The sequence below is a fragment of the Solanum lycopersicum genome, chromosome 7 (assembly GCF_036512215.1).
Source record: "Solanum lycopersicum chromosome 7, SLM_r2.1".
In the NCBI taxonomy this organism is placed as follows: domain Eukaryota; kingdom Viridiplantae; phylum Streptophyta; class Magnoliopsida; order Solanales; family Solanaceae; genus Solanum; species Solanum lycopersicum.
Genome location: NC_090806.1, coordinates 47,944,467 through 47,970,368, shown reverse-complemented (window position 1 = coordinate 47,970,368; position 25,902 = coordinate 47,944,467).

Here is a 25,902-nt window from a genome sequence, read left to right as displayed (position 1 = left end):
GGGCTTTTGACAATCATCTTCTTCGAAGCGTCTTACACTTCACACTCACATAGGTGACTTCTAACCGTGTTATACCGTAGATATACTATTTGGTCAACTCTGCCAAACATAGCAAATCATTAAAACCATTAAGCTTTATTAACTCACTAACAAGCCTTAATATTGTATCCTTGCCCCTGATCATTGTCTTCATCATGAGAATGGATTGAGTTTGTTGACAATGCCGAACTGTCATTCACAACTTTCATTTTCTCCTTGAATCTAGCTCTTGGGATCTCTAGTCTGCTAGATAGAGTTACCGCCATGATGAATTGTCATAAGTAGTGAATTCATTCCCTTATATGATCTTTTAACTTCCTCTCTAGTTATGACTTTTTGCATGTGGATCCGACACATTATCATTTGACTTTACATAGTCAATTCTGATAATTCCACTAGAGAGTAGTTTTCTAACGGTATCATGTCTATGACGTATATGACGAGACTTTCCATTATACGTCATGCTCCATTCCCTACCTAATGCATCTTGACTGTGGAAGTGTATGCATAATAATGCCAATGGTTTGGGCCAAAATAGAATATCTATCAAGAAATTACGGAGTCTTTCAACTTATTCACCGACCTTATCTTGAGCACCAAGCTCAAAGATAATCGTAGAGCTAGCTATACATGTCTCTTTTGAAATATTTCTAAGAGACTGCTCCTCTACCAATAGTAAATACGTATCCACTCATGACTTTTACTTCATTCGTCCGATGATTCAATTTGCATCGCTATATCTTTCAATATCGTTGGATATTGTTATAATGCAAAACATAGTTTAAGTATTATTTTAAATACTCCAAAACTATGTTTATTGTCATCTAATGAATTTATTTGGGATCACTTGTGAACCCACTCAATTTAAAATAGCAAATGCTATATTTGATCGCACATACTATATGATATAAATCATGCTTCCCAAAACTCTAGCACTATCCAATTGTGAGTCACTTTTGTTTTCACTCTTTCGAAATGCAAATCTCACATTTATTGTAGACTTGAAAATATTGACATCCAAATATTTGAACTAGTTAAGTACCTTTACAGTGCAATGAGACCGTGAAAATACTAAATATTATGGAGTTCTATGAATTCTTATATCTAAGATCGCATTAGCAACTCCAATAATTTTTATTCCACTTCCTTTATAGTATACGTTTTGTAGCATTTATGTCATTAGTGTCTCTATTGATGATCAACATATCATCAATATACTAACAAACAATGAGCTTATGATTTTAATGTCAACACTTTTATCACTTCCATCATTCTTCAATCCATTTGATGACATGGTTTGATCAAATTATGTCATTGTTTGGGTGCTTCCATAATGTGACTTAACAAGTTCATACACATTATTTTAATTACCAGGAACCACAAAACCATCGGGTTGTTCTATGTAAATTTCTTCCTCCAAATTCTACATTTAAGAATGTTCTTTTCACATTCATTTGATGAATTTGAAGGTCATATACAACACTAATAATTTTTGCATCCGAATGGATGTAATTCTAATTACTAACGAGTATACATATCGACAAGATCAAAAGCTTTGTTTTTTTTTTGTCTAAAGCCTTTAACACAAAGTGTTGCTTTATATTTTTCAACAGTTCCATCAACTGTTATTTTCCTTCTAAAGATTCACTTTGAACCCAAAGGTTTATTTTCTTGAAGAATATCAATTTACTTGTAATATTCTTTATTGACACCATCTTTTCAAAGAATGAGTCTACAGAATCTCTTTATTAAGTACATTATCCTTTTAATTTCCTAGGCCTTTTAGACCCTTCTCTAGACTAGTCAAGTCTAATTTTACACTCCATAGTCATAGGTCATATTTTAATTCTTTTAGGAATAGGAACTTGGACTTTGACTAGATACCCCATCACTTTGAAATATTTCAAGTTGGATTTCCTTCCTTTCCATTTCTCATATGGAAAAGATTGTATTCTGATCAAAGAAAATCGCTTTCTTTCTAAAAAGACAAAACTTTTTGTTGTTCCCTTTTGCAGTAAAGATAGTTCCTCCACACAAGTTTTGTGTAAATCCGAACTTATAAAATAATTCATCCATCACTTCTTTCAACATTTGGTTATTCATTAGATTGAGGTGAATATGGCAGTAGTTTGATGAATATTCCACTTTCCAAATATATTTCTACACAATGAGATTTATACTCTCCATTCTATACATTTTAACCTGCCAAGGCTACTATGTTGAACCCCTGCTTTTTTTTCTCAACGCACAGGCTTTTCTTATCCATTTTTAACAAAAAATTAATGACAACAATCAATCTATTTTTGAGTTCACAAAAACATTTAGAGGCAAAAACTATAAAAAATAATTTTTGTCAGAATAAAACCATATTTTTAAACCTATGTGATTTTGTAAAAGAAAAAGATTATTTACAACAATATTTTGAAAATCCTACAGAAGTTCAGAATAAATACATTCAAATAAATTCCTACAAAATAAATTGTCATGGAAGGTGTTTTTGAAGCACACAATCAAAAAAGAAAAATAAAAAGGATGGAATTTGGCTAGTTCAAAATAATTAAAAGAATACATAATCAACTACCAAAGAAAAATTTGAGGAGTATTTTTTCAATTGCAGTATCTAAAGGCAAGGAGTAGTGTTTAAGTTTCCTTCTAGTTACTACACTAACTTTAAATAAGATAACTTTTTAGTGTAAGATGAATTTGAACATTAAATTTTCCTTAGGTTGTTTGAATTGTTGAGATATTTTAGGTTGTTTTAAATTCAAATTGTGCAGATTATGTTTTCTGTTGGCTATATAAAGCCCTTCAAAGATTAAGAGTCATTTCCATCTTTTGTGCTGCTCTTTCTTTTCTTAAAATAAACACCAACATGTCCATCTTTTAATCTTTCTATTGTTCTGAAGTTCATATCCTTATAAGTAATGAATCAACTCTTGTAATTGTTAATCTCTTGACTTGATGCCTCCTGGTACAACCTGAATTGCATCATGATCAATTCAATAGAGTGTTTGTCGATAGAATAGAAAAGAGTATATCATAAGAAAGCATAGGTGATTAACTTTGAAAAGTCTTTAAGCTCCCGGATGTTTTGATGATCTCCTCCCAAATGTACAGATCTTGTCCTCTCCAAAGTATGTTCGTCCAGGCAAATATGCTATACAACTTGAAAGTTGTCCGCATCAGAAGTTGGTGAGGTCGTCAGTGTACTACACCAATCATATGGGACAAGGTTATTTGTAAAATATGCACATACTCTTGATGTTTAAAATATTCAAGATGAAAAAAAACAAATTATTCACTCAAGCAAAGAGATATATCAAGCTTCAAAACAACAAGGGACTTTATAGCTAAGTGCTTCCTTAACCAACTGTTGCATTAATTGCTTGTATTTGTGCTTATATTGTAGGATTCGTACTAGTTGTGATAGAAAACTTCGACCTTGTGTGAATCCTTCTAAGAACTTAGTTGAGGGCAACTTTATGTCATACGTCAAATTCTATATTAATCAGTTGAGTTAGTATAGTGGGAAATGCAGACATTGGTTTAGCTCATTGAGTGATAATGTAATACATAGAATAGTTATTAGGCGGTAAACCTCATATGTGTTGTAAACTAGGTTTTACTTTGTCCGGTGAAGTTTAATAAAAGAAGTTCAAAAATCCTATGAGACATGTTGTGATTTTACTCCAGTGAGCAAGAAGATTTCGACTTAAACTTATGTGTGCTGTTTTTAGTTTTCAATATTTATTTTGTTTTAATCGTAATTGTGTTATGGACCTGGTCTTATTGTACTTAGTGGACGCATACATTCCCTTAAAATTTTCAGATTGGATATTTTCTGAATCCAACAACCCAACTTTAAAAGGGCATAACTTACTCATACAACGTTCAAATTACGAAAAGTTGGTAGCGTTGGAAAGATCCCTCCAAGAGCTTTCCAACCATTTATTGAAGTACCTGTATCTCATCCTAATCTACAATTTATGTCCATTTGAAAATGACCGAAAACTAACTTTTAACTACAAATTTTCCACATTTCCTTACAATTTCCAAAATAAACTATTTCAAGATTTTACACTTCCTTCTTGTTCTTTCTAGTTGCGAGATATTACCGAGTGGTCGCGGCCAAGGCACAGGTAGAGGATGGTCTAAGGATAGAGTCCGTGGGAGAGTCGCCTTTTATAAATGAGGTGTCGATTTACAATGTTTCAATTAATGAGAACCCTGTGGTAAATAATGAAGAGATAGAAAAGGAAGTTGAGATAACGGTTGTTGAGGAGGTTGAAAAAGAGGAGGAAGTGGAGGTTGAAGCGATCGGTATCCCTCCAATCAATCCGATGTTGGTTGCATAGATCATTACATTTCTAAAAGGGTTGTCTGGTAGGGGAATGATTCCACCTACTCAAGCCCCTACTGACACTCCAGTATCTAGGAATGCGGCCCAAATGGATGAAGTGGAAGTAACGATTCATTATGTTGTCCTTTTAGGTTTTTTGATGTCCAGTAATGAACATTATATGTTGACCAAGTTACTGAAGCTCAAGCCTCCAGTATTTCTAGGTTTTTAGATTGAAGATTCTTATGAGTTCATCTTGGATTGTTATGAGAGGTTGCATATATTGGGTATTGTTCACCAACATAGGATTGAGTTTGTGTCCTTTCAACTTCAAGGTGAGACCAAGCAATGGTGGAGAGCTTTCCTGGAATCCAGATCTTCTACATTACTGCTAATTACTTGGACCCCATTCCATGCCTTGTTTCCTGAGAAGTACGTACCTAGGAGCTTGAGAGACCGCTAAAAGGATGAGTTTATGGCTTTGGAGAAAGGTGGTATGTGTGTGGCTGCTTATGAGAACAAGTTTCACGCTTTATCCAAATATGTTACGCAATTGGTTACTACTAAGGAGGAGAGGATCCGGTTATTTGTTATAGGTTTGAAATCTGAGTTGCATGTTTTATATGTCCACATGACCTCTGCAGGGAAGAGTTTCAATCAGGTCACATATTATGTTAATAAATTGAGGGGGTGAGTCAAGACGTTCAAGCAAAAACATTGGTTAAGAAAGTCAAGATTTGTTAAAATTTTAAGGCCTCCTATGCTAGAGGATCCGGTCGACTGACACTCACATCCATGCCGATTCAGTACGCCATGCGCGCCTCCACAAGTAACAATTTTGGGGACTCCATATAATAATTTTCAGGATAGACAAAGTATGGTGCATGCGACAAGCAACAGAATATCTGAAGATCGCAATTGTTTTAATTGTGGGGAACATTGGCACAGGAGGAGAGATTGTCCACACCCTCGCATGTTTGAGTCTGGAAAATAGACTTCTCGAGCAATGGTACCCGTTGGAAGCGCAAATAATGGTAGAGTACATCTACAAGGTGGGTGAGCAGGTAACTAGCAAGGCCGTGGAGGTAGAGGAATTTCAAATGGAGGTAGAGGTAATGCAGAACGTGGAAGGGAGGTTGATCGTGTTGATGATAAGGCTTAGTTTTATGCTTTTTCAGGCAAGAATGAGTCGGAGACATCTTATCACATGTATTGTTCTTGTTTGTTATCATATGGCTAATGTGCTATTTGATTTTTATTCCACTTATTCGTATGTGTTTATGAGATTCTCTTATTTTAAGATAGTGTGTGATGTCCTTGATGCCTTATTCGTGTTTCTACCCCCGTTAAGAGTCAATCGTACACACCTGTGTCTATTGTGCTTGCCCTATTTTCTTTCTTGGATTTTAGACGGGTTGATTTTATAATTTTTGATATGCCTGATTTTGATACAATCTTACGCATGACTTTCTGTCCCCCTATCATGTTGTGCTTAATTGTAATACTAAGTGTGTGACTCTAGAATTTCAAATAAGGGAAATATTAGAGTAGGAAGGGGTGTACAAGCCTAAGCAAGATAAAATTGTATCCTCCATCTGTGATATGAAACTAGTAGAGCGGGGTTGTTCGGATTATTTGGCTCATTTTATGGATGTTGATATGGACGGTCCATCCACTAGGTTTATTCATATTAAGTATGAGTTTAGTAAATTATTCCCCAATTACTTATCTAGCATGCCTCCGGATAGAGACATACATTTCTATATTGACTTAGAGTCTAGTACTCATCCTATTTCAATTCCTCCGTATCGCATGGCTCTGACAGAGTTGACAAAGCTTAAGTCTCAAATCACAGAGCTCCTTGATAAGGGATTTATCCATCCTAGTCCCTCCCATGTGGTGCTCTAATTTTGTTTGTTAAGAAGAAAGATTATAGCATGAGGATAGGTACAAGCTACAAGAAATTGAACATAGTCACTATTCGGAATAGGTACCCCTTACCTAGAAAAGATGATCTCTTTGATCAATTGCAAGGTGCAATGGTCTTCTCAAATATTGATTCAAGATTGGGTATCATCAATTAAATTTTAGGCCAGAATACGTACCCAACGTGACTTTTAGAATTTGTTATGGGCATTATGATTTTTTCGTGATGTCGTTTGGGTTGCTAATGCGCCTGCAACATTTATGAGTTTCATGAATGGGGTGTCCAATTCCTTTCTTGATTCCTTCGTGATTTTATTTATTGATCATATTTTTGTGTATTTAAGAAGTGAAGAAGAGAACATTGACCATCTCCTTATTGTTTTGGGTGTTCTTGGAAACCAAAAGAATATATGCAAAATATTCCAAGTGAGATTTTCGGTTGAAATCGGTTGAATTTTTGGGACATGTAGTAATATCCCACAATTTTAAATATCTAGTAATACGCTAAGAAACAAGAAAAAATTATTTTTTGAACAAAGTGAAAAATCTGGAAAATTGACCAAGTTATGAAAATATTTTTTGGTCATTTTCAAATATCTGTAACTTTTTTCTTAGGATGAGTTAGAGTTACTTCTTGATATAGATGGAAAGCTATAAAAGAGATCTTTCGAATGCCGGTGAGTTTTTGTATTTTTGGTATCGTATGAGGAAGAAATTTCAACCATAAGTTTGACAATTAAAGTAATGAAAGTCAAAATCTTGACTGAAGAAAGAGCAAACAAGTGTTTTCACCAATTCATATCATATTTCGTTTTTAGGGGTATTTGGGTAAAAACAAATCTTAAATCAGTTTTGGAAAAACAAAATCATGCTTAGAACATGAAGAAGAGAGAAAATAATAAGTAAAAGGAGAGAAGTCAAGGATTCATCAAGAAATTAAAGATTTGCGAGTGACATTCGTCCGAGGTAATCCCAATCAAAGTATGTCAAATCTTTTGTGCTGGGTTAGTTCACCTACACCCAAACTTGTTTCAATTATGTATTTATAGAATTCTTTACATGTGAAGAAGTGACTTCTTGAAGAATCCTATCAAATTCAAGTTGGTTGAGTTGTTCAAATGCCTATTGTTGTTTGTTTTATAATTCTGAGTCCTTTTCCAAGTTAAATCTATTGGGTATTGAAGGTACTAATGATCTTAAGAGCTTGGGAAAATAATTTTGGAGGTTAAGAAAGTTAAGCATTGAAATACGAGAAGAGAAAGATGTTAGACACACCTGGGCAGCACCATGTGTTGTACGCTCCATATGCACCAGGAGGCTTGGGTTGGTGCACCTACAGTGCACTATGAAGAGGTCTACGAACTCAAGGCCATGTTTGGCGCACACCGGATGCGCCAGAATCAACATTTTCTTCCCAGTTATTGTAGTTTAGCCTATTTTAGTCCTTCTAAGATGTATTAACACTCTCTCCAGTGATTATAATTAATTTAAATGACTCATAAAAACATAGGAATCATAGAAAATTCAAATCATAATCTTGAATTTGTACTTTCATTCAAGGAATTCTATGATAAAAGTCAAAGGAGTTAAGAATCAAGTCTAAAAATTAGGAAACAAGTAAACGCAAAGTTCTTAAAGGTTTTAAAGAGTCTTTAGCAATATTTAACTTTTTTAAGACCTAGGTTTCAAGTTAAGTAAAATATAAAGAGTTAAGTTCATTTCTGAAAAAGTGATAAGAGAACTAAGTATTCCCTAAGAGATTATCAAAGACTGCAGTTTAAAGCTAAGTAAAAAGTAAATAGTTGAGTCCATTTCTCAAAAACATTAAGGGAACTATGTATTCACTAAGAGTTTATAAATCTTTTCGTATATAAGAAAAGAAGGAAACTAAGAGTTCCAAAATAGTTTTAAACAAGAAAAAGAAACATTGATTCCAAGAGAGCTTTTTAAACCTACCCAAAGAACTCAGTTTTTTTAAAAACACATGAGCTAAGTATCATTTCGGGAGTAACATTGAGCACCGATGTGGGGATGTGAATTCATAATAACTCAAGTATCCATGAAAACCATGTAGTCATCATGTATATTAACGGGTCATACTTCTAGGATGATCACGTAAGTTAAGATAGTGAATCTACTAAGTTAAGTAGTTATATGCGACGAAAAAGTATAGAACGATTATGCCAGCGTGGGCAAGACGTTATACCACCACAAAAGCTCATAGTGATTGTTTTAGGTTAGAGAATCTACCAGAGGAACTATATTATTTTATATATAAGTAAACTAAGTTTGATATTGAATTTCTTTAAAGAACTAAGTGTTTTCATTGTTTTACAATCTTTTATACATTTCTTATGTCTATTTGTTTTATACTAAGTAAAGTTATTCATGAGTTAAGAAAAGCCAAAGGAAGTGTTCCTTCTTACTTTTTTTCAAGCTTAAGTTGTTTTTAGCATTCCAACTCGTATACTCGTACATTCAATGTACCTAAGGAAGTTGGCTTGCATCGTCTCATTATGCAGACTCAAGTAACTAGAATCAACATCATCATGTACGTTGTGTATCCAGGTGAGCATTCCGAGTCAGTGGAGGACATATTTACTCGCTTTTAGGTCTTTCTTATATAGGATGTTCGGGGGTCTGTCCCAATATATATTTGAGTATTATAGAGGTTTCATAGAGAGTCATTTAGTTTAGTATTGAGTCTCACATTTTTGTGTTGTAGAAATTTTTCTATGATACTTAAATATCATTTTGGCCAATTTATTTGATTTATGTTATTGAATGAGACTATTAAATTGAGTTAAGTCTTCCTCTTAATAAGTTATCCATGACAAGGGTCCATTCAAGGCCAACAATGGTAATGGAGTGCCAGCCACGTCTAGAGTGTAGGCTCGGGGTAGACACACTTTATATCAGAGCACAGAGTTCAAGATTCCTAGGGAGTCTACATAGCCTTGTCACTAGAGTCCCAGTTATTTGTGTGAAGCGCGCCACAACTATAATTAGGAGGCTGCAACATGTATGAAATACTGCACTTCTTTCATATTCATTTTCATGCATTAGAGTTTATTTCTAGAAGTTTCGCACTAATTTGTTCTTGTGCATGTTTTTTAGATAACCATGCCCCTACGAATATCACCAAGAGGTCGTCCTGCTAGGGGGAATGTAGAGGAACCAAATTTTCCCAATTCCCCTGAAGTGCAACTTCAAGGAGAAGTTTCTAATGTTGAGTTCAGAGAGACAATAAGGATGCTTAGTCAAGATGTAACGAATCAAGTTTGCCAGTAGGGAGGAGCTCGATAATAAGTGGCTGACAGTTAAAGGATTCAAGAAATCTTGAGGATGAATCCTTCAAATTTCACGGGTTCGATCACTACTGAGGATTCAAATAATTTTCTTGAGGAACTAAACAACGTTTTTCATGTGATGCACGTTGATAATGTTGAACGAGTTGAGATAGCTACATCTCAACTAAAAAATGTGCTTCTAATTAATGGAATGAGGGCAGCGAAGAGGATGCATCACATATTAGAGTTGGGCCTATTTTGAAAAGGATTTCTTGGGGCGTTTCTTTTCCTGAGAAATGAAAGAGGACAAGGTACGAGAGTTTCTACACTGAAATAGGACACCATGAGTGTTCATGAATATGGGTTGAAGTTCACCCAGTTGTCCCGTTATGCTCCTAAAATGGTTAAGAAATAATAATCAGGATGAGCTTGTTTTTCAGTGGCTTGGATCGTGCATCAAGAAAAAATGGCAGAGCTGTAATGCTGAAATGCGATATAGACATATCAAGGTTAACGTATTATGTGCAACATGTTTTAGAGGAGAAGATTAAGGACAAATATTAGTAAGAAACAAGAGATCTAAAAGAGGGAATGAGTCAGGGCAGCAGAAGAGTAATGCCAATCATTTATCCTTCTCACAGAAACAGAAGAGTCCTTCCCCATCATCTTCTAGTGCACGTACACCTATGAACAAGGTTGACTCCTATGGTAAGAATTCTAGATCTAAAACTACATATTCATAGGTAAGTGTGGCTCAATGAGGTATTAAGACTTCTACCTACGACAAGTATTTTATAAGCCATTATGGTGGTTGTCGTAAAAGCTCCAGTGGTTGTTTCAAGTTTTGTAAGACCGGGAATTTCTTAAGAGAGTGTCCAAAGTTTAAGAAAGAAAGTATAATGGGGACAATAAAGCCTAGTCATCATTAATTTCTCGACCAGATAGGGCTGCACCTATGGGAGCTACTTTCGGTACTGGCGGGGGAACAAACCACTTGCATTATCTCAACAATCATCAGGAGCATTAGAACTAGAGAGATGTTGTAACTATTATGATTAAAGTCTTTGCTTTGTTGTTTATACATTACTAGACCCAGGGCGAGTTTATCTTTGGTAAATCCATTTATTCCGATGGACTTTGATATTATTTTTAAGCAACATAGTGAACCATTACGTGTTTCCACATATGTTGGTGAATCCATTCTAGCAGAAAGAGTCTATTGTGATGTCTCATTTCCGTCAATCACTAGAGTACCATAACTGATTTAGTTGAGTTAGACATGGTAGACATTAATTTAATTATTTGTATGGAGTGATTTGATACCTGTTATGCCTCAATTGACTGTACAACTCAAGTTTTCAAGTTTCAATTTCCAAATGAGTCATTCTTAGAGTGGAAATGTAGTTCAGAGTGCCTAAGAGTCGTTTCACTTTGTACCTTAGGGAAGGAAGTTAGTTTTCAAGGGGTGTTCCAATCACTTAGTCTATGTTAATGACTCTAGTAATGACATACCCCTATTCAGTCAGTTCTAGTAGTAAAAGAGTTCCAAAAATTCTTATCAAATGATCTTCGTGGAGTCCCTTCTAAGAGAGATAAACTTCGATATAGATCTTCTTCCACATACTCATCCTATATCTATTCCGCCATATAGAATGACACCAGCATATTTGAAAGATCAATAAGATAAGAGTTCCATTCGACCAAGTGTCTCACCTTTGGGCAGTCTGGTCTCTTCTGAGAATAACAAATATGTTTCCCTTAAGATGTGTATAGATTATGGTCAATTGAACAAGGTTACCATAAATAATAAGTATACTCTTCCAAGGATAGATGATTTATTTGATGAGCTTTCGGGTTTTATTTTCGGCATGATTTACCTCGTATCAGGCTACCACCTATTGAAAGTTAGAAAATGTAACATTATAATGACTACTTTTAGAACAAGATATGGGAATTATGAGTTTTTTGCCATATCATTTGGCTTGACCAATGCATCTGCATCATTCATGGATCTTATGAATCGATTCTTCAAACCTTATTTCGATATGTTTGTTATATTTTTCATTGTCATGCTAGCTACCTTAGAATACTCCTCAGACATTGAACGATAAGGAATTATATGTTAAGTACTAAAAATGTGAGTTTTGGCTTAAGTCTATGGAATTCTTGGGCATAGTTTCCAGTGATGGGATTAGAGTTGATACCCAAACAATAGAAGAAGTTTTGAGTTTGCCAAGATCCACGTCGCCAACTGAAATAAGGAGTTTCTTTGGTTTGGAAAACTACTATAAAATGTTCGTTGAGGGTTTTCATATATTTCATCTCCTTTTACCAAGTTTACTCAGAAGACAGTCCAGTTTTGATGGTTTGAATCTTGTTAGAATAGCTTTTAGGATTTGAAAAAGAGGTTGACTAATGCCCTAGTCTTGACTTCACTAGAAGGTACTCAAGGTTTTGTGGTGTACTTTGATACATCTAGAGTTTGTTTGGGTTGCGTGTTAATGCAAAATGACAATGTTATAGCTTATGCTTCCAAACAACTCAAGGTTTATGAGAATAATTATCCAATCCATGAATTAGAGTTGTTGTTGTTGTATTCACATTGAATATATGGTGTCACTATTTGTATGGTGTTCATGTTGATGTTTTCATTGATTACAAGAGCCTCAATATGTGCTTACTAAGAGAGAGCTTAGTGTAAGGCAAATGAAGTGGTTAATATTACTAAAAGATTATGACATAAGAATTCTTTATCAACCAGGTAAGGCTAATGTTGTTGTTGAATACTTAAGTAGGTTGTCTTTGGGTAGTACCACCCATCTTTAGTAAAAGAAGAACGAACAAGCAAAAGAAGTGCATAGATTTGCACGCCTAGGAGTCTGACTCAGGTATTACGCAGAAGGGGGAATAGTGGTGACAAATGGGGATGAGTCATTATTAGTGTCATAAGTGAAAGAGAATCAAGACCAAGACCCCATTTTGCTTGATTTTAAGTCAAATGTTTATAAGCAAATAGTATTGACTTTTAAACAGGGGGGAGATTTTGTGTTGAAGTATCAAGGTAAGTTTTGTTGAAGTATCAAGGTAAGTTTTGTGTACCTATGGTGGATGTACTTTAAGAGAGGATCATGGAGGTAGCTCATAGCTCCATATATTCCATTCATCAAGGCCCCACAAAGATATATCATGATTTGAATGAGGTATATTGGTAGGAAGATATGAAAAAGGGCATTTCTAAGTTTATTGCCAAGTACTAAATTGCCAGCAAGTGAAAGTAACACACCAAAGGCTTGAAGTTTTGTCTCAAAATATAGAACTTCCGGAATGCAAGTGGTAAATGATTAATATAGAAAACATTAGAGGGTTACCAAGGTCTTGCAAGAATCATAATTTAACTTATTTTAAGTTAGTTATTCATGAGTTGACCAAATCCAAGGTAAGTGTTACTTCTTACTCTTTTTCAAGCTTAAGTTGTTTTTAGCATTCAAAATCCCATACTCCTACATACAATGTATTGATGCTAGCTGGCCTGCATTATATCATGATGTTAATGCAAGTAACAAGGATCAACATCATCCAACGTCTCGTTTATCTAGTTGAGCATTCGGAGTCAGTGTTGAGCCTTTTTGCAGACAAATTTATTCCCATTTCAATCTTTATTTTATACGATTTAGTTTGGTCTATCCCAACATCTATCTTATTATTATAGAGTCATGATTAAAAGTTAGAGGGTTTAGTATTGAGTCTCTCATTATTGTAGAAGACATTTTTCTATGAGACTTAACTGCCATTTTGACCAATTTATTTACATTAAGTTATTAAATAAGACGATTGCATTGAGTTAAGTCTTCCAGTGATTAAAGTAAGTCAGGCTAAGGGTTTGCACGAGGCTAGCTATGGTCACCAAGTGTAAGGCACGTCCAGGGTGTAGACCCAAGGCGTGACACATGTAGTGCCAAAATAACGGTTAAGGTTTGACCCCCAAAAGATTGAAGTGGTAAAGAATTGGTTACAACCTTGTATGGTTACAGAAATTATGAGTTTTGTTGGACTCGCTAATAATTATTGTCGTTTTGTTAAGAATTTTTCTTCAATTGATACTCACTTGAGTAAGATGACCTAAAATGATGTACCTTTTGAATGGATTAAGAAATATTAGGATAGATTCCAAATTCTAATTATGACTCTTTTGACCATCGCACCTATCATGGCATTAGGGGTTGAGGGTAAGGACAACATTGTTTATTGTGATTCTTTACATTGTATTTTGGGTGTTCTATCGATACAGGATCAGAATGTCATAGCTTATGTCTCGCGCGAATTGAAGGTGCATGAAAAAAAATTATTCCACTCATGGTTTGGAGGTAGCGATGGTGCTGTTTGCTCTTAAGATCTGGCAATATTACCTTAATGGTGTTAAGTGTGAGGTACTAGTTGATCATCGTAGCTTGTAGCATGTAATCACTTCAAAAGATTTGACTTTTAGACGTTAAATATGGATGGAGTTACTTAAGAATTATGATATGATTATCCAATATCATTCAGGCAAGGATAATGTGTTGGCAGAAGCCTTGAGTAGAAAGAAGGTAAGTATGGGTAGTTATCTTACTTGAGTATTGAAAAATCGTGACTTTACGATAAAATTGATACATTTTACTAAAGAATTTTGTGTCTCTGAAGGTCTTTCTTGTTAGCTTTATGTTTGTTTCTTATTGCTTCAAGAAATAAACTCAGGCGCGAGGATTTGAGGAGAGAGCTAAGGAAAATGCAGAAAAGTGATACCTACGAAGGCAGCTACGGGCCATGGAATGACTTACAATCCATAGGTGAGGGTCTTGTGATTTCAATGTAAAGGCACTGTGGAAGCTTAGGGAAATTTTACTTAAGTGGGAACCACGAGGGTGTTATACAGACCATCATATGAGTTAGGGTCCATACTGCAGCTCCGTAGAAGTTATCTGAGAGGTTGTTCTGGTACCTAATACTGAAATAATCTAAGTATTGAGTGACGGACTCGACTCACGGATTGTCTGCTGACTTACAGCTCGTACAACAAATTCGTAGAAGCTGTTTGAGAAAGTTAAGATTTCAGAAGAGGGAAAATTGGCTAAGTATGGAGATACGATATGGACTTATGGACGGTAACTCAACCTACGGACCGTAGGTCTTCCTAGTAACTTGAATACACATCCTACAATTTTATTTCCTTATTTTGTTTCCCTTTTAATATAGGATTTATTTCTATAAATACAGGATGAAAACCTCGTTTTGGGGATTTGAAACTATCACTTTGTTTTGAGTTCTTGCTTTGGAAAATTATTCTTTGCAACTTTAGCAAATTATAGATTTCTGGACTTGATTTGAAGATTTTGATGTTAAATTTAAGTTGGATATTAGGTTTATCATTCTTATTACGTTAGTTCAAGATGTCTTCATCTATAAACATGAATTGTGTTCTTAGTAATTAGGGTAACTAAATCCACAACGAGGGTTGTGTGAAACATGATTGATTAACAAAGTATGAATCTCAATTCAGCAATTCTAGAGTAGTGTTTTTGCATGCATTGATAGTTCTTTCGTTTAGATGTCTTTTTAATGATTGCATGTGTCAGAACTTGCCTTGTTGCTACTGGCCAGACCAAGGAGGTAATTAACAAGAAAAGAATTATCAACATAAGTTTAATGTAATACTATCTAATAGACTAGTGTCGATTGGTGCGAAGTAATAACTAATTCATACATCAATTATGATGTCTAATATGAGGTAATGATAAGGGTTAGTAACTTATACATACATATATGGATCAAGATGCATGGTGAACTTCTTTAAATGTCGGACAAAGCAATTAGACATATATAACTTATTACTTTGCATGTAATACACTAGGAAAGGATTTCTATTACTCGGATTTAAACGTTATGAGCTACTGGGAACACCTATACCCTAGTTAATTTCTCACCTTGATAACAACCCAAGTTGATATTGCTTACTTACTACTCTTATAATTTTAGGAATTTTCCTCACAAACCCCTTTACTTAATTATTTCTGAAATACGTTGACTATAAAGATAGAATCATGGGTTTAAGTCTAAACTATATTCCTCTTTGGATCGACCGCAACTTACTACTTGAGTTCTTTACTCGATAACGATTGGCTTATGCTTTTGTAGGGAGGATTAGTTTGAGAGTATAAAGTGTAGCCAAGCAACCTTTGATCAATGAAATTCAGGACTTAGAGTTTAAGTTCATTCTATTGGGCATTTCTGAAAAAGGTGGGGTTTTAGCTAGTATTGAAGCTTAGTCCATTTTTATGGAGAAGATCAAGGCCAAACAATTCGAAGATGTGAATTTAGAGGAACTTAGAAAAAATATTGCAATTGGTCAATCATAAGATACCACACTTGATGGGGATGGGTTACTTCATCATAAGGGTAGGATTTGTGTTCCTCGAGTAGATGGCTCGATACAGAAATTATTGACGGAATCTCGTGGTTCTTGGTATTCCATTAATCTGGGTGTGATCAAGATGTATAGAGATCTGAAGAAAAATTATTAGTGGTCAAGAACGAATAAAGACATTGCGGAGTTCATGGCGAAGTGCCCGAATTTTCAACAAGTGAAGTATGAGCATCAAAGGCTTGCTCGTTTACTCTAAACAATGCCAATTCTGAAATGTAAGTGGGACAGAAGAGCCGTGGATTTTGTGGTTGGTCTCCCCATAACCTTGGAAAGTTTGATTCTATTTTCATTGTGGTGGATAGATTGACTATGTCAACTCATTTAATTCCGGTGAGGTTAGATTACAATGCGGCACAACTAGATAAAATCTATATGAAAGAGATAGTGAGGTTGAATGGGGTGCCCCTTTCTATCATCTCTAATTGTGTCTCCTTTTCACCTCCATGTTTTGAAGAATTTTGCATGATGAATTGTGTGAAAAAATCACTTTTAGTACAGCCTTTCATCCTCGGACTATTGGATAGTGGGAAAGAATTATTCAAGTGTTGGAAGACATGTTGAGAACTTGCATGCTCGACTTTGGAGGACATTGGGTAAGTTCTAGCCCTTATATGAGTTCTCTTACAACAATAGTTATCAACCAAGCATTGATATGGCACCATTTGAAGTGTTATATTGGAGGGGATGTAGATCGCCCATAGGTTGGTTTAAGGATGGCGATGGGAAACCTTTGGGAGTCGACATAGAGAACGATGCTAAAACAAGGTGAGGAGAATTCAAGCTAACCTTCTACAGACCCATAGTAAACAAAAAAAGTATGTAGATCATAAGGTGAGGGAAATGGAGTTTCAAGTTGCGGAGAATGTTTTTCTGAAAGAATCACCCATGAAAGAGGTGATGAGATTCGGTAAGAAGGGTAAAATGAGTTACGATATATTGATCCCTTTGAGATTATTTGAATGTGTGGAACAAGTGGCTAATAGATTGGTGCTACCCCCTAACTTTTGTGGTGTATATCTCATATTTGATGAGTCGATGTTTAGAGGTATCACAGTGATGGTGACTATATCATTAAGTGGGATTCCACTTAACCGATTGTTATTATTGATCTTAATGTTAGTAAATTGAGAACCAATGAAATTTTTGCCATTGAAGGTTCAATGGAAGCATCATCCATTCAAGAAAGCTACTTTGGATATTGAGAAGACCATGGGTGACAAGTATCCACAAATATTTACTGAGTCAGGTACTACATTGCCCCTTCGTTAGCTTACTTTTCCTAAGTTTTTTCACTCGAGGATGAGTGATGTGTAAATTGTTATCAATTATGATGAATGGGTTCCGTCGTTACAGAAATGCCAACAAAGGAAAATTTGGGGTTAGAAAAACTTTTTTGTAGTACTATGATTTTCGCAACGTAGTCTGAATTCGAATAAATTCGGAGTCATAAAGGTGTACGGAAATTTGGTAGCAATAGGGAGGAGTAAATATAATTTTAATTAAATAATTATTTAGATAACTCGTTAAGAAATCCGTACTAATTATGGAATTATAAATATATCTTCGGGAATCCATTTTAGCGTTAAGGGTAATTTCTGAGCGTAGTGGGTAAAGAGTGTGTTATAAAAAGGGATAATTGGAATTTTTAAAAGAGGATTTGTCTTGAATCCTTTTGCTGCAACAAAATTGTTGACACTGAAACGCCGCCTCTACCTCGGGATATATGTCATTGTTAGGACTATACGAGCATTGAATTATAATTTTTTGGGATTTTTTCAACATGGAGCTCAATGGTTCAAAAGGTACAGCAGCAGTGGGATTAGTTCAACTACAATGACGTCGTTACAACGAGATGGGTAGCGCTATAGAGGCCAAGACGTGGAATAAATTGTAAATAAAAACCCTAAATGACCTTATTTTGGAAATTTTTGACTTTTAGAGCTAAAGATTAACCCTTGGGATATTACAACTCGTTATTCACCATCTTGAAGCTGAAGGTAAGCTTTCAACTCCCTGCTTTTACTTTTTGATCCATAAAACGTAATAAAATGGGTCAATATTGATGGAAAGAGTTTCTTCATAGATTTTATGGGGTAATTAACCCTAATTTGACTAGTTAGGATTACGGGTTTGATCTAGGGATCATAAAATTGTTAGTATTTTGGGTAATTAGGGATTGTCTGTTGATACCCATATTATTGGGATTATTTGTAGACCAAGAACAAGTAGAACGAATATGGAAAGGGAAGGAACAAGTTTCTTAGGGTTTCAAGTGTTGTTTCGAAGTAGGTGATGGTTGTGATTTCATCATTCATGTGATGTATGCATGTTCTTGCTTCATTATGGTATTGGTGTATATATGAATATTGAAATATTTATCACTTTTATATTACTGAGATAGATGAATGATATAGTCATTAAATCATGATGTAATTGTATGGCCTTGATGATGTACTTTTGATTGTGATTGTGATGTTTGATTCGGAATAACATTGTCATGTTCGGGCAAGTTAACTTGGATTAAATTGCATTGTTCCAGCGTACTATTGGATCGGGTTTCCACGTTTTTGCATAACTATAAGATAAAATATCCATATTCCAGTGCAATAAGAATTTGTGTTTGGGTTCTGTGAGAGGACCAATGATGTGTTAAGCATGTGAAATATGTTTCCAAAATATTATATTGATAATGTTGTTTATGTTGATATATATTGATATACCATGGTTTCACGGTATTATTAATATTTTTTCCTTAAGTTTAGTTTGTCCAAAAGCCTTTTTGTCTAATTTTTATATAATTTTCTCTTGGTTTTGCAGAAAAACCTGTCCAAAGATGAATGCGGAGATTTTGAGCAAAGAAATGCAGAAGAGACCACCTTCAGAGCATATCACGGTCTGTCGTGCTTGTGACGGTCCATAGGTGGCAGCGTAGTGCAGCTACTGAAGGAAGATGGGGAAGTCTGACCAAGTGTGGGGTTACAAAGCTTGTGACAGGCCGTCGTGTCTATGACTGTCCGTCCTGCAGGTTCGTCATGAAGTTCACAGAAGTAATCCCAGTACCCATATTCCAAGAGTTGAAGTGCTTTGGAACGAAGACCCTCGACGGACCGTTGTTAGATTCTTGATTATCATTACACTTTTTGTGAGATTATTGATTACTTTGAGATTCTTGCAAGTGATTTTTGGTGATTAATCAAACAAACTTTCGGAGTTTACTCTTTCTCATTGAAGTAAGTACATGAATTCTTATTTAATATACTTGAATATTCTGATTATGACTATGAGTAACTAAACTCCATAACTAGGGTTGTGGGAACCATAGGCAAAAAATGAGATAAAACCTAACTAAAATAACAACTCTAGAATGGTGTCTTGCATGTATTAATAATTCTTTCTCTTAGAAGTCTTTTTAACGGATGACCAACATTAGAACTCTCCTTAATGCTACTTGCTGGACCAAGAAGGTAGATAATAGGAAAAGAATTATCAACATAGATTTAGTGTATACTATCTAATAGGCTAGTATTGATTGGTACGAGGTAATAACTTAGTCAAATATGGAATACGATGCTTAATATGAGGTAAAGATAAGGGTTAGGATAGCAACACATGTAGCTGGACCAAGGTGCGGAGTGAGATTTTCTAGATGCCGGAGCAAGGATTTAGAAATACATAGCTTATCACTTTGCATACAAGATACTAGGAAAGAATTTTTACAGTTAGAATTATCAAGTTATGAACCTGTGGGGAACACGTAAACCCTAGTTACTTTGATTAATTGATTAAAGTCCAACATTCAAAGTTGTTTAGTGTCTCTTTCAATTCCGTTAGTTATTTTCATTCATTTAGAAATAGAAGCCCCCCTTTTATTGTTTTTACTTTCCAAGGAAGTCATTGACCAAACAATAGTAATAACAGGTTGAATTTAAGTCTAAACTATTTTCCTCGTGAGAACGATCCCAACCTCACTAGTTGGGTTATTTACTTGACACGACCGTTTTACTTCTTATTTGAGAAGTAAGTTTGAGCGTATCAAATTTTGGTGCCGTTGTCGGGGATTATACCTTTTAGATTAACTTGAACTTATTACTATAGTTTAGTTGATATTTTCTTGATTTTACTTTGTTTTATTGTTTTTGATTTTTTTCAGAACTATCCTCCATGTATGCCAAATACACGGAGAGGAAGAGAACCCTTGTTTCCCTACGATCACGAATTAGAGCATACAGTATGCAATATGAATTGAAACTTGGGAATAAATGATGATGATCCGAACAGAAACATCCCAGCTCCAGTTGATGTTCATGGTCATTTGTTACCTGATTCTCCGGGTGAACACCAACAGAGTGGACAAAATCCCGCTCCATGGCCCCAAGCATACTACAGAGGCTATGATAACAAAGCAGACTCCGATGGGCCACTGGTTTTGCCTCCTCTACCCACAGGCCACACTTTTGTGGTAACTAGTAGCTTGATGAAAATGCTCACTACTAGAGGTTTATTTTCAGGGCTACCCTCTGAGGATCCACATGCCCATATATCTAAGGTAAGGGCAGTGTGTAAAAGCCGTATAGGGAGGCTTGATTTGGATTTAGATGTAATAGAGCTCAGAGTGTTTCCTCTCTCACTGATGGGAGAGGTTGCTATATGGTTCACTGAGCTCCCATACAACTCAATCTTCACTTGGAACAAACTAAGGGATGTTTTCTTAGCACGCTACTATCCGGTCTCCAAAAAACTAAACCACAAATCTCGAGATGCTAATCCACGAAAAAGGATATGAGAAATTTGGAAGAACTCATATACGGAATGAGGGCGACCCGTGTAAATATATCGGTTTCTTACTCGTACAAAGGAACTCTTTCTCCGAATATGGTTTCTCTCATGCCACTTTCTCGTTCGTGGTTATGGAATTCGTCAAAAACCCATAAATCATGGTAGTCATCGGCTCCTGCAAAGTCGTTCATTCTGACCCCTACAAAGTAAATTTTTTATGGTCAAAGATCAAGGTTTTCTGGGTGGACGGTGGTCCATATAAAAGTAGGTGTTTTTTCTTTACGGGTCTTTTGTAAATAAGGTTGCAGGAAATCCAGTCTATTAGTGGGTACTTTTCTTTTATTTCTTCTGGCTCATATTCCTGGATTCCCCTTTTTTCGACTTCTCTTTGGTCGAGATATCTTTGTATTCTTTGTAAAGCGCTTTCTTTGCTTTCTTTTAGAATCTTAAGGTCCTGGAATATTTTTTTTACGTTACTGTGTGTTCCGTATAGAATTCTTTCTATGATTTGTGTGTGGTTGTATACATCTAACCATTGTTGGCATTCGTTTATTTTTTGTAGTATTTCTGTAACGGGTTTTGTATTGGCTTTCTTTTTGCTCCTTGCTTTTTCTCCAAAGCTCAAGATTTCTTCCTTTGAGAATTCTCCCCATACGTGGGGTTCCTTATCGTTCTTGGTGACATACCCAATGAGGTAAGCAAATCCTTTGTGAAAGGTTACATTAAATTGTCTTCCTTTGAATTGACTAAAGGCTTCCCTTATTATTTTGGTTGCATTGTTCTTGGAAGCGCTGAAGTTTTTTAATGCGATATGTATATGCCACCCCTCGTTTTGATGTTTTTCTTTAGTAATAACTCTTCAGAGTGAATAACTTTGTGGCACTACCCGGAGAGTCAGTTAGTAGTTCTTGGGATAGATTCACCTCATTCTTTAGAAGTGTTCCAAATCACCGTATAGATGATGAGTCACTGAAGGAATACTTCTATCAGGGACAGGATGATAATAATAAAGCGGTGTTGGACACGATAGCACGTGGATCTTATGGGGAGTGTCCTTATGCTGAGATTGCTGAAAAATTAGAGAAAATCTCCCGGAATAATAAAGCTTGGAGTACTAGGATGTCCGATACTGGGAGAAACACCTTCGCAGTGCAGTCCACTCACAACCCAGCAACAGATGAGATTCGTGAAGAAATGTCCCAGATGAGAACTGAGCTTGGGTTGGTAATAAAACATGTCACTGGGGGTGCAGAAAAGATGAATGCAGTCAACTACTTGTCGAAACCACCACCACAAAATGATGAGTGTTATTATGAGGAGGATTCCTATGAAGTAAATGAGCAGACGGGGGGTTTTCGACTGAGCGCCCAAGGCTCAAATAAGGATAATTGGCGCCTAGGTCAAGGGAACCAAGGTCGGAACTATGGTAACTACAATTGTGAGGGTCATTATGTCCGAGATGGAAACTACAATCGCGACAACAACTTCAATAGGGGTAACTATGGTAATAGAAACGACAGGAATGGACCCTATGTTCCTCCTCAAAATCGTGAAGTTACTCCTAGGGATGGTGGAGGTAGTTTGTCGCGAAATGAGGATATGTTGCATAAAATGATGAGTAGGTTCGATGCTAGTGATGAGAACAATAAAGAGTTGAGGAATGATTTAGCGGGTATTGGGCAGACAGTCGATACACACGTAATATCGATTAAGCAACTTGAGTTACAATTGGCCCAAATATCTGCAACTGTGAACACACGGCAACCGGGCACTCTTCCTAACAACGCTGTCCAAAATCTGAAAAATGATGGACATTGTATGGCAATTACTACTAGCGGTGGCAAGCAAACCATTGACCCACCTATGTCGTCTAATGAGAAAAAGGTGACAAAAGATACTGATAAAGTGGTAGATGTTGATTGTGAATTAGAAGATAACATTGCAAAAGATGTTGAAGTGCCTAAAAAGATAACTCCCATGCCAAGGCCATCACCCCCATTTCCTCAAAGATTATTGAAAAAGACCGAGGTTGGTAAATATCGGTGTTTTATAACAAAGTTGAAGCAACTTTCGATCAATGTACCTTTTATGAAAGATCTGGTCACGAAGAAAAGATCGGTCACTTTCGAGGATGATGATAGAATGCAGCATTGTAGTGCTATTGCTACAAGCTCTCTGGTCCAAAAGAAAGAAGATCCTTGTGCGTTCACTATTCCTTGTACAATCGGGCTATTACATTTTGCGAAAGCATTATGTGATCTTGGGGCAAGCATAAATCTCATGCCCCTCTCGATTTACAAGAAGTTGGGTTTGGGTGATCCAAAGCCCACTGCTATGCGGCTACTGATGGCCGATCGAACAGTAAAAAGGCTTATAGGGATACTCAACTATGTGCTAGTAAAAGTGGAATCGTTCATATTTTCGGTAGATTTTGTTGTTCTTGATTGTGAAGTCGATTTTGAAGTGCCCATTATTCTTGGGAGGCCATTCCTTGCTACGGGAAGAGCCTTAGTAGACATGGAAAAGGGGCAGATGAAATTTTGGTTGAATAATGAGGAAGTGACCTTTAAAATTTGTAGATCCATGAGGCAGAGTGGTGATCTCCAATCGGTATCTGCTATATCTTACAATATGGGTGAGACATCAGGGACATAAATAGAAGAACGTCTAGGTGTAGAAGCATTAGCGAAAGTGATAATGAATTTTGATAGCGATTGCATTGAAGAGTATGAGTCATTAGTCGCGGCTCTTGACCGAGGTGATGTTCGTTTTACACCGAAGAAATTTGAGCTAGATGTGAAGAATCGCGAGTCCCCACCCGTGAAACCATCTATAGAGGAGGCTCCAAAATTAGAACTAAAAGCTCCCTAACTCATCTCAGGTATGAATTCTTAGGAAAGGGTGACACTTTGCCGGTAATCATTGCATCAGACCTGGATGAACAACATGTTCAGAGTTTGGTGAAGGTGCTAAAAAGGTTCAAAAGAGCTATTGGGTGGACTATTGCAGACATTATTGGGATCCCTCCTTATATTTGCTCTCATAAAATCCAACTCATGCCTGATCATAAGCCCATTATTGAGCACCAGAGACGCTTAAATCGTCCTATGCAAGAGGTCGTGAAGAAGGAAATCATTAAGTCGTTGGATGCTGGAGTAATCTATCCAATCGCTGATAGTAGTTGGGTATGCCCGGTTCAGTGTGTACCTAAGAATGGGGTAATGACTGTGGTCCTCAACCAAAATAATGAACTTGTTCCTATGAGACCGATTACTGGATGGAGGGTGTGTATGGATTACCGCACACTAAATTCATGGATTGAAAAAGACCACTTTCCTATGCCCTTCATGGATCAAATGTTGGATAGACTTGTAGAAAAAGGGTGGTACTGTTTTCTTGATGGATATTCGAGGTATAATCAGATTTCTATTGCGCCAGAAGATCAAGAGAAAAGCACTTTTACTTGTCCATATGGGACCTTTGCGTTCAAAAGAATGTCATTTGGGTTGTGCAATGCACCCGCCACATTTCAGAGATGTATGATGTCGATATTTTCTGACATGGTGGAGGATACTATAGAAGTTTTTATGGATGATTTTTCTGTGGTTGGTGATTCATTCGAGCTGTGTTTGACCAATTTATCTGAGGTCCTTAAGAGATGTGAAGACTGCAATTTAGTACTAAAATGGGAAAAATATAATTTCATGGTTAAAGAGGGCATTTTGTTGGCTCATCGCATTTCACACAGGGGCATAGAGGTTGATCGAGCTAAAGTCGAGGTAATTGAGAGACTTCCCCCATCAATCTCTGTGAAAGGTGTTAGAAGCTTTCTTGGGCATGCAGGTTTTTATCAGAGATTCATCAAAGACTTTTCAAACATTGCACATCCATTGTGCAAACTGCTGGACAAAAGATTGTAAATTTTTTTTCGATGAATCCTGTCTTAAAGCATTCGGTGAGCTAAAAGAAAAATTGGTGTCTGCACCTGTCATTATTTCTCCGGATTTGAACAGTCCATTTGAGGTGATGTGCGATGCTAGTTGGGTGGCTCTTGGTGTAGTATTGGGACATAGAAAAAATAAAATCCTTCACCCCATTTACTATGCTAGTAAAGCCCTAAATAAAGCTCAGAATAACTACACAGTAACCGATCAAGAACTCCTTGCAGTAGTCCTTGCTTTTGATAAATTTCGCTCTTATTTGCTAGGTACTAGAGTTATAGTGCCTACTGACCACTCCACATTGAGATATTTGATAGCGAAAAAGGATGCGAAACCTAGGTTGATTCGTTGGGTATTACTGCTACAAGAATTTGACTTTGAAGTGATGGATAGAAAAGGAACTGAAAATCAAGTTGCTGATCACTTCTCTCGTCTAGAGGATGAAGCTATGAGACAGTTAGGGGATAAGATTGACATTGATGATACTTTCCTCGATGATCATGTATTGGCTGCTTAACAAGACTTGATCCCATGGTTCGCAGATTATGCGAACTATCTCGCTAGTGATATTGTTCCATCAGACTTGTCCTTTCATCAAAGAAAAAAGTTCATGTACGATGTGAAGAAGCTCTTTTGGGATGAACCATACTTGTATAGGAGTGGTGCCGACGGGCTTATTCGGCGTTGTGTGGCAGAATGTGAGATGTTGAGTGTGTTTGAGGCATGTCATTCCTCACCCGTTGGTGGACATCATAGTGGATCCGAACCGCTCATAAGATATTATAATGTGGTTATTATTGGCCAAATCTTCAACAATATGCTCATGAGTTTGCTAAAGCATGTGACAGATGCCAACGAGATGGCGTCATTTCAAGAAAGCAAGAGCTCCCTCTAAACCCCATTCTTGTGATTGAGTTATTTGATGTTTGGAGTATTGACTTTATGGGCCCTTTTGTGAGTTCTCATGGAATGAAGTACATTCTAGTAGTAGTTGATTATGTATCTAAATGGGTCGAAGCCATCGCCCTTGCAAACAATGAAGGGAAGAGTGTCACTGCATTCTTGCAAAAGAATATATTCTCTCGTTTTGGCACCCCAAGGGCCATTATTAGTGATGGGGGCCCCACTTCT